The 11255-nt window shown below is 42.8% G+C and overlaps 1 protein-coding gene across 1 annotated transcript in view; it reads left to right on the forward strand.

Moving 5' to 3' along the window:
• The window catches only part of LOC311148022 (tumor necrosis factor receptor superfamily member 14-like), a 216709-nt gene that overhangs the window by 124594 nt on the left and 80860 nt on the right, over positions 1 to 11255 (forward strand). The gene's annotated exons all lie outside the window — the stretch shown is intronic.

The following is an 11255-nucleotide window of genomic DNA, read 5'->3' on the forward strand; positions in this document are numbered from 1 at the left end:
TTGTTTAATCCTGTCAATAGAAATAGGGTCTGCTAGAAGACAATTGTAGTATCTGACCGTCTATAATTTCGGCTGAGGTTGCATATTGTGTGTTAGATTAACTTTACTCTGCTTTGCTGAAACATCTGGAAGGTATTACTATAGGGGCTCCCTGAAACATAGGAGAGTTTGCTATGTGGAGGTCAGGGATTGGTCTATTCAAAGCACGCCATATTATATTACATAGGATATATACCAGGTTTGAACAAAGAACGAGGAGAATAATCATATTTGAGATTGGGTTAGTTGTTCTCCGGATTTCTGCAGAAGTCTGTAAATTGATGCTGAAATCTTTGATATCATAAAAGTTATAATCAAGTTCAGTGTCAGCGGATTCCTTGTCAACGCAGCATATCAGCATCGTTGTTCGGACACCACACAATGTAAAGGCATATCACAATATTGACTCTCAATTTCAAGCCATGACAAATCCTTCGGTTGTTGAATCCATGATGCTATGTGATTAGGTTGCGCCACCAACTAATATGATTTAAGGTTAGGGAGGCCAAGCCCACCCAATTCTTTGAACAGCTGTCGTTTTTTATAACTAATACGAGCCTTCTTATTTTGCCATAACAATGTGCCTATTGCTGCATTTAGGCGAGTAAAGGTTATTATTTGCATATTGCATCCTGATTGGCCATACGCTAATGAGGGTCTGTGGGACTGTAGGGGTTCATGAGGAAAGCATCGCTCTCTCGGTTGGCTTGAAGCAACGTCAAGTTAGCAATAAATAGCCTTCATAAAGATACACCCTTAGTAGTTATTTAACTCACATACAGACAAGATTGATTACACGACATGGTGTCAGAAGTGGACTAGAACGAGTGTATTTACTAACAGAGTTTAGCTTACAGTACCTGGTTGAAAAGTTTTGGGAAGAAATTTGAGGCTAATCAGCATGGAAGACGTCGCGGGAGAAGCGCAGCAGCCGTCCGTGCAAGGTGCAGCAGGAGGGGCACAGATGCTCGCACGTACAGGCCCAAGTGCTACATTCAGCGAACAGCCGCCGGAGCCATTTGATTTTTCTAAACCTCAAGACTGGACCAAATGGATGAGGAGGTTCGAGCGCTTTCGTCATGCGTGTAATCTTCACACATCTACCGAGGAGAACCAGGTAAACACTCTCAGGTACTGTATGGGCGACGAAGCAGATGGCGTTTTGAGGGGTCTAAACCTAAACGAACTCTAGCAAAAACAGTATGGACAAATAAGAGACGGATTTCATGCATTCTTTATTGTGAAAAGGGATGTGATCTATGAGAGAGCCTGTTTTAACGTGCAGAGACAGAGGGAAAATGAAACAGTGGATTATTTTGTCACAGCCTTATATGCCCTAGCTGAGTATTGCAACTATGGTCTTTTGCACGATGAACTAATTAGAGACAGGCTAGTCGTTGGGTTAGCAGACATGCGTCAGTCAGAACTTATGCAGCTAGATAAAGATCTCAAGCTAGAGAGAGTCATTGAGATGGCATGGCAAACTGAAGAAGTGAAAAAGCAGCAACGTTGCCTGCGAGGTGAGACAGTAACAACAGAGGCATGCTCAGTGGATAAGAGTTAAGCAGAAAGGCAGCCAGTGGAAACAGAAATTCCAGCGTGAGAATGCTAGCCATGAAAATGCTAATGCTACTGACAATATCCCTGCACATCCAAGAGCACAGTGTGCAGCTAATGAAGTAGTGTGTCACTCCTGTGAGAAAAAAGGACACTACCAACGTGTGTATATCATCAAGAGCCGTAAAAGAGATTCAAGAAGAGGATGACAGCATTTTCCTAGGAACAATAACAGCAGGAGGTGACCCATGGATGATTGAGATTCATGTGATGGAGAGAAATGTGAAATTCAAAAGACACTGGTGCCGATGTGACTGTTATCCCAGACAATGTGTTCAATCACATTATTGCAGGAACCAGCAAGCCAGCTCTGAAAAAAACAACTTCACCTCTGCTAGGACCAGGAAGAGCGCCGCTGGACGTGATCGGTGTCGCAAGTGTGGTTCTACGAAAGGGAGAAAAGGAGACACTGGAGGACGTGGATGATGTCATCAGAGATCTACACACATCTTTACTAGGCAGACCAGCTATCACAAAGCTTGAGCTAGTTGCTCGACTCGACAACATTGATTTACAGACACTGAAAGAAAGCTATCCAAAGCTGTGCAGTGGTCTTGGCACAGTACAACAACCATATACCATCAAGCTGAAACCCGGCGCAGAGCCCTACTCACTCCACGACAGATTCCTCTGACATTGCTGCCAAAAGTCAAGAAAGAGTTAGAGTGCATGCAAGGGTTCAAGGTTGTCACCAGAGTGGAGGAGCCCATGGACTGGTGCGCCGGCATGGTGGTTGACCCAAAGAAGAACGGGGACGTGCGGATATGTGTCGATTTCACCAGTCTCAATGAGTCAGTGTGTAGAGAAGAATACACACTTCCCACTGTCGAACAGACCTTTGGCTCACTAGCCGGGGCAAAGATCTTCAGCAAGCTCGACGCGAACATGGGCTTCTGGCAGATCCCGCTAGCCGAGGAGTCAGTTAAGCTAACAACCTTCATCACACCTTTCGGACGTTACTACTTCAACCGTCTGCCTTTTGGCATTGCTTCAGCACCTGAACACTTCCAGAACAGAATGGTGACAGAGGTCACTGAAGGCCTGGAAGGTGTGGTCTGTCACATGGATGATGTGTTGGTCTGGGACAAACTCAGGAGGAGCATGATGCAAGACTTCATGCCGCATTGCAGAAGATGGAAAAAGCCGGCTTAACTCTGAACATGGACAAATGTGACCTGTCAAAGGAGGAAGTGAAGTTCCTGGGCCACATTATCTCAGACAAAGGAGTACAGCCCGATCCGACAAAGACAGAGGCTGTCAAGGAAATGGCGGAGCCATCCAACGTCAGTGTGCTACAGAGTTTTCTAGGAATGGTGAACCAACTGGGAAAGTTCATCCCTCAGTTAGCAGAAAAGGACAAACCTCTCAGAGAAACTACTGGTACTGGGAGGCCGACCAAGAGCTGAAGGAGGAGCTGACATCCACAGCCGCCTTGTACGACCCAAACAAAGAGATAAAGGTGTCAGCCGATGACTACGGACTAGGAGGAGTGCTGCTGCAGAAGGAGAGCGAGGAATGGAGACCCGTTGCCTACGCTTCCCGGTCTCTCACACCAACAGAGCAGAGATACGCTCATGGAAAAATAAGCTCTCTGGCTTGACATGGGCATGTGAAAGATTCAGAGACCACTTCTTATTGGTCAACACTTTCAGCTTGAAACTGATCACAAACCACTCCTGAGCCTTCTGGGGAACCAAACCTTGGACACTCTTCCCCCCACAAACCCAACGCTTCAGGATGAAACTTATGAGATACTCTTACACGATTGCTCATGTCCCTGGAAAGTCTGTGGACTGCAGACACGGTGTCACGTGCACCAGTCAAAGCTAAAGCTACTGCTGCAGAAAAGGAGCTCATGGAGACCACAAATATATCTATGTGGACGCCATCGTGGAACAGCTTCCAGTGAGTGTTTCCTACGTGGACAATCTGAGAGAACAACTCAAAGCCGACAGTGTGTGCTCAAAAGTCATGACTGTGTGACAGGAAGGATGGTCTGAGTCTGAGACTGTACTGGGCAGAACGCGCTTTTCTCACAGTGCACGACGGTCTTCTGTTGAAAGGAACAAGACTTGTTATTCCATCAGCCTTACGAAATGATGTCCTCACTAAGCTGCACGAGAGTCATCAAGGTGTGGTCAAGTACAGAGAATGCACACAACAGGCTGTGGGGTGGCCTGGGCTCAGCCAGCAACTGAAAAACTTGTGCTTAACTGCAGGACATGCATCAAAGGGCGCACAAACCACACAGAACCACTCATACCGTCACAACTACCTGAGAGACCCTGGCAAAGACTGGGAGCGGACTTATTCACTCTGAAAAGCACCACCTACTTGCTAGTGGTGGACTACTTCTCAAGATATGTGGAAATCGCAAACCTGTCACTAACAAAGTCTGCGGATGTCGTAGTTCATCTGAAGTCCATCTTCGCCTGCCATGGAGTACCTGAGGTCCTGGTTACGGACAATAGGCCGATCCTACATGGTGGAAGTTCCCCACGGGTCTGTCCGCAGGAACAGACATCACCTCATCCCTATGGATGGACCTGAGAACAACAACGCAACGCAGGAGACGATTCAAGTGTCTTCACCACTCCGACACACAGCATTGCCAGAGACCACCAACACCCAAGGTAATCCTGGATGTACCTGCTACACCCAGAACAAGGTCTGGGCGAGCAATAGTTAAACCTCAAAGACTGAACTTATTAGTCAGAGCAACAAGAACAAAAGACTGAGCTCAAAGTATAAAAAGACAAAACTACAGCTGTCAAGTTGTTACAGTTCTAACATACCTGTGGGGTAGATTTGTGTTAAAAGAAATGAGAGATGCATTTTGGGTTAAAGATTACAGGAAATATTTTACATTCACAGAAAATATTTTACGTTCATGTCTATGTTGAACTGTTCCAGAAGAACTAGGCAGGAACAGACCTAACGACATAAGGGCAGAATAGTCCCTTGAGGTCTGTTGAGACAAAGGGGAGATGGTGTTATTTGCATATTGCATCCTGATTGGCCATACGCTAATGAGGGTCTGTGGGACTGTAGGGGTTCATGAGGAAAGCATCGCTCTCTCGATTGGCTTGTAATGTGAAGCAACGTCAAGTTAGCAATAAATGTGCCTTCATAAAGATACACCGTTAAAGTAGTTATTTTACTCACATACAGACAAGTTTGATTACACGACACCCTCCTGTTCCCTGATTAAGAGGTGATGACTACTCCACTCCACTAATTGTCAACTTTCTCCTGACATGAACTGAAGCCACATCTCATGTGTCCGCTCATCCACTGGCACATTGAATGTTTTGCGTCCAAGCACTGTGAGGAGCCATATCAATTTTCTCTCAGTACTGTATGTAGAGTCAATCACATACACAAACACAATCACATTATTACACATCAATGATTTTACTCCTTGCTTGGACTAACTCATTCTTAGCTCTTTTGTCTAACTGTGTAGTGTGTTGTGTTAATGTTTTTTTGTCTTCCCAGTCAAGCACTGGTCAAGCCTCTGAACACCTCAACTCATGCCTCATACCCTCATTAAATCACTGCTGTGATCCCTTTCCAACACTATGTAAGTAGCCCTCTCATTCCCATTATTGTACTATGTCTTTATTAAACGCTTTAGGGTAAAATAATTAGTCTTTGACAATTTTTGAAACACACTGTCGTCTCTGTGCGTTCTGCGCCTATACCGTGGGTCTCCCATCCTCCTCAATTTTTCAAGTCACCAGCGTCCACTGCCCTAAAGGTACCTGTATGGTGGGGGGAAGAGCCTGATCACTGACTTCAGTCTGGGGTTGTTTGGCTCCAGGAGAAGAGAACACAGCCTGGATGATCTTCAATCTCAGCCTCTCATGCTGGAAGACATGGAACCAGGTTTATTTATGACTAAATAAACAAACCTGTAATTAGTAGTTGATCTACTTAACTCTTCATGAATCCTTCATTAAGTATGCCTTACTATTAATGCCTTACATGATTGCTATAGAATTTTTTTGTGGTCATACACACATCCTTTAAAACATAAAAACATAGGTGCTGGGCTAACAAAGTATAGATAAAACAGGATTGAAAACATTGTGATTAAAGGTGGTAGTAAGGAGTCTGAGTACTTTCCGAATGCGCTGTATATGGCCAATATACCATGGCTAAGGACCACGCAACGTGGAGTGCCTGGATACAGCCCTTAGCCGTAGTATATTGGCCATATACCACAAACCCCAGAGGTGCCTTTTTTGCTATTATAAACTAATTACCAATGTAATTATTAGAATAGTAAAAATAAATATTTTGTTATACCTGTGGTATACGGTCTGATATACCACGGCTGTCAGCCAATCAGCATTCGGTACTCGAACCACCCAGTTTGATAAGCTTCTTTTTATAACGACAAAATACAAAATACAAAATATCTACCCCAACCACCAAGACGCACGGTCAGCAAGATGCATGGTCAAATGACGAAATAGTAGCCTAAACATCATTACAAACGCCAAGTGTAAGGTATTAATAGGAAGGCATACTTAATGAAGGATTTATGAAGAGTTAAGTAGATCAACTATTAATTATAGGTTTATTGTTTATTAAGTCATAAATAAACCTGGTTCCATGTCTTCCAGCATGAGAGGCTGAGATTGAAGATCATCCAGGCTGTGTTCTCTTCTCCTGGAGCCAAACAACCCCAAACTTAAGTCAGTGATCAGGCTCTTCTCCCCACCATGCAGGTACCTTTGGGGAGTTTCGGTCTGGGGACAGTTTGTGACAAATCACTGTGTAACAAGCTGTGTATACAGTGAGGGAAAACAGTATTTGATCCCCTGCTGATTTTGTACGTTTGCCCACTGACAAAGATATGATCAGTCTATAATTTTAATGGTATTTTTTATTTGAACAGTGAGAGACAGAATAACAACAAAAAAATCCAGAAAAACGCATGTCAAAAATGTTATAAATTGATTTGCATTTTAATGAGGGAAATAAGTATTTGACCCCTCTGCAAAACATGACTTAGTACTTGGTGGCAAAACCCTTGTTGGCAATCACAGAGGTCAGATATTTCTTGTAGTTGGTCACCAGGTTTGCACACATCTCAGGAGGGATTTTGTTCCACTCCTCTTTGCAGATCTTCTCCAAGTCATAACGTTTTCGAGGCTGACGTTTGGCAACTCGAACCTTCAGCTCCCTCCACAGATTTTCTATGGGATTTAGGTCTGGAGACTGGCTAGGCCACTCCAGGACCTTAATGTGCTACTTCTTGAGCCACTCCTTTGTTGCCTTGGCCGTGTGTTTTGGGTCATTGTCATGCTGGAATACCCATCCACGACCCATTTTCAATGCCCTGGCTGAGGGAAGGAGGTTCCCACCCAAGATTTGACAGTACATGGCCCCGTCCATCGTCCCTTTGATGCGGTGAAGTTGTCCTGTCCCCTTAGCAGAAAAACACCCCCAAAGCATAATGTTTCCACCTCCATGTTTGACGGTGGGGATGGTGTTCTTGGGGTCATAGGCAGCATTCCTCCTCCTCCAAACACGGCGAGTTGAGTTGATGCCAAAGAGCTCCATTTTGGTCTCATCTGACCACAACACTTTCACCCAGTTCTCCTCTGAATCATTCAGATGTTCATTGGCAAACTTCAGACGGCCCTGTATATGTGCTTTCTTGAGCAGGGGGACCTTGCGGGCGCTGCAGGATTTCAGTCCTTCACAGCGTAGTGTGTTACCAATTGTTTTCTTGGTGACTATGGTCCCAGCTGCCTTGAGATCATTGACAAGATCCTCCCGTGTAGTTCTGGGCTGATTCCTCACCGTTCTCATGATCATTGCAACTCCACAAGGTAAGATCTTGCATGGAGCCCCAGGCCGAGGGAGATTGACAGTTATTTTGTGTTTCTTCCATTTGCGAATAATCGCACCAACTGTTGTCACCTTCTCACCAAGCTGCTTGGCGGTGGTCTTGTAGCCCATTCCAGCCTTTTGTAGGTCTACAATCTTGTCCCTGACATCCTTGGAGAGCTCTTTGGTCTTGGCCATGGTGGAGAGTTTGGAACCTGATTGATTGATTGCTTCTGTGGACAGGTGTCTTTTATACAGGTAACAAGCTGAGAATAGGAGCACTCCCTTTAAGAGTGTGCTCCTAATCAGCTCGTTACCTGTATAAAAGACACCTGGGAGCCAGAAATCTTTCTGATTGAGAGGGGGTCAAATACTTATTTCCGTCATTAAAATGCAAATCAATTTATAACATTTTTGATGTGCGTTTTTCTGGATTTTTCTGTTCAAATAAACCTACCATTAAAATTATACTGATCATTTCTTTGTCAGTGGGCAAACATATAAAATCAGCAGGGGATCAAATACTTTTTTCCCTCACTGTATGTCCAGGTCCATTTTTTGTACCCTGTAGATACTAGATTCCTAAAATGTTAAAACCCTTGAATCAATGGAATGCCAGATAAGATACCCACTTTTGAAACACCCCTTCACCAGATAACCTTGTTTTATGCCACCCTGACTAATGGTTGCCTTTCCTATAATGTAGCCATAAACTGTGGCCATAACATTTTGGGAGCTTTATGTGTTAAATATTATTTCATTTTAGAAAATAATTGATGACAAAGTTCTACCAAAAACTGCAACAGAAAGGAGAGAACATCCCTCCACTTACTCTGTGAGGAACAAGGAGCTAAAGCTGAGACTGGGGGGGAGAGAAAGCAGCAGCTCCAACACCACAGAAGAAGATCTAATGCGAGAAAGCAGCAGCTCCAACACCAAAAGAGATCTAATGTCTTCACACACAGAGGGGCTAGTGACACGGCTGAAACACAGAATATTTATGTCTCATAGCGCAACTGTTGACAGAATTATTGGTGATTAGGTGATCTTGAAGTCACGCAGCTAAATGTTGTTTTACAAACCAAAAACTGTTAACCACTGAGTAAAACCAGTTAATTTACAATGTACCAGTCATACAATCAACTCTATCTCTGTAGCCTATACTCTTTAACTAAAGTGCTGTCTTTATGTAGGGTCTTGGGTTTTGTGTGTAATTGTACAATAACTAATATGCAACTTGGTTGCCAAACATACTGTATATCTTGACGGTTTAGTTGTGTTATACTCCTGTCCTCCAGGACATTCTAAACGGTTGTCTTTCACATGCTTCCTGCCTTGATATTTACCACTGATTTCATTTGGGGTAACCTCTAGAGGGCAGTCATGTAATGTTATTAGTGCATATTGTATGAAATTAAAATGCTTTTGCAGAATGAGACTGGGTTAATAACCCTCTGACTTGGATTCATAGAATAGTGACATTCAGGAGGTCATGAGGTCAATAATGTTATAGCAGTCTGGTGTAATAGTTGTACTTTAATTTACAGTTCAGTAGAGCTCTAAAATGTGCTATTGACAATATTTACTAAAATAATAAAAACTGTAATTTCCCATGCTAATGGAAGCCTTTACCCATGAACGGTGGGCATTACAATTTGGAAGCTTTAAAACATTGCATGAAATATTGCAGTTTTTGTTTTGTAGATGTCCTCCATGCATTTTAAATAATAAACACAGCAAGTGTACATTGTTTAGCAAAACTGCATTGAATTTAACAGCATTATATTCAACCTTCAAGTACATCCATTACATAAACATTTGTGAGATCATATTACCAATTTTTCCAACTCCTTTTGTTCCAGGACAAATTGGCCTCTAAAATTGACTCAGTCTTTGTACAAATCCCTCAACATTAGACAACATTCCCCTTTAAATAAAATGGATATTATTCCAATTGGGAGTATTGCACAGTGTAAAACTTTGGTTATACCACTTTTTTTTCTGTAAAGAACTTGCTGGATAATGCAGAAGATTGTAGCGAAACCTGTAGTAAAGTTAACTGATAAAGACTGTGATGGACAATCATCTTGGTTAGCTAAATGGTGCCAGAAATATGATTATCTATTTGTAACCAGTAGTTTAATTTCTCCTCGTCAACTAGCCTCTTCAGTTGAACTGATTTAACTGGGACATAGTAAACGTGATAACTTTTACATGTTACATGTTTTTACCTCACATTTTTGAGGACAGTCAGTGCAACAGAGTACAGTAACATACAGATATAATTGGACAAACTTCAACTGTATATAAAGTGCAACATGTTGAGAACTGTATGATCCATTGATTGATGAGTTGTCAATTGAATCTACGTGATCCTTGAAATAGATGACAGCTTTTTTGGGACTTATAAATTAATGAATACCCATTGATTATTTAAAAATACTACTTATTAATGACTCATGTTGGAAAAAGATATGTGCGTTTAACACAATCAATTCATTATTTTTACGATGGTATTTATTTTGATGGATAAAACATTGTAGGCCCTATGCGGCTAGAGGTTGTGTCCGGTCCTAGTGTAGCCTGCTGATGAGAACGATGCTGAGAGTGTCGGCAGACATTTAATTTGAAGTCAATCAACATGGTTGGGAACTTATTTTGGACTAATTGGATAATGACGTTACAATTGTTTCACACATTATGTGAGAAGGCGCTGTATCGGCCTCGAGGTAACGCAAGGCTCTAGCTATGGGTAAATAAAATAAAGGACAATCAATCAAATTCATTTATAAAGCCTAATAAATATTTTTTTAAAGCCCTTTTTATATCATCAGTCCAGAACAGAGCGAGGACAGCATACAGAAAGGCACTTTATAGCTGTTTGGACCAGATATAATATAGTGCATTCTGGAATATTCCTGGCTAATCAGGCTGTGGGTGCACTTGAAAGTGTGGGTTGCCAACATAGTATGGCTTCAGTTTTGCGTCTGCTCACATGTAGAATGTAGAGCTTCAACCAAGCCTGTACTTTAAGGGATTAGGGGCCATTTAGATGTAGACATGCATGTCATCCGCAAAACTGTGGAAGAACACCTGATTAACATAACTGAGAGGAAGTAGGCAGAGGATGACCAGGGTGGGGGACACCACAGGTGACTGAGTGGACCTGCACTCTTCTACAATACTTATTCTCACCTATATGTGAGATAGGAGGGGAAGCAGTTCAGGATAGTTCCTGAAATGTTGTCTTTTCAATGCTTCTGTGATCCATACAGTCCATAGTGAGGTTGTATCTGCTTGTTGATGTCCTTGTCTGCTTCTATGAGCGTGATGTTGATGTCCTTGTCTGCTTCTATGAGCGTGTTGTTGATGTCCTTGTCTGCTTCTATGAGCGTGTTGTTGATGTCCTTGTCTGCTTCTATGAGCGTGATGTTGATGTCCTTGTCTGGTTCTATGAGCGTGATGTTGATGTCCTTGTCTGCTTCTATGAGCATGATGTTGATGTCCTTGTCGGCTTCTATGAGCGTGATGTTGATGTCCTTGTCGGCTTCTATGAGCGTGATGTTGATGTCTTTGTCTGCTTCTATGAGCGTGATGTTGATGTCCTTGTCGGCTTCTATGAGCGTGATGTTGATGTCCTTGTCGGCTTCTATGAGCGTGATGTTGATGTCCTTGTCTGGTTCTATGAGCGTGATGTTGATGTTCTTGTCTGCTTCTATGAGCGTGATGTTGATGTCCTTGTCTGCTTCTATGAG

This window comes from Coregonus lavaretus, assembly GCF_964263955.1.
Source record: "Coregonus lavaretus genome assembly, chromosome: 20".
NCBI classification, from domain to species: Eukaryota; Metazoa; Chordata; class Actinopteri; order Salmoniformes; family Salmonidae; genus Coregonus; species Coregonus lavaretus.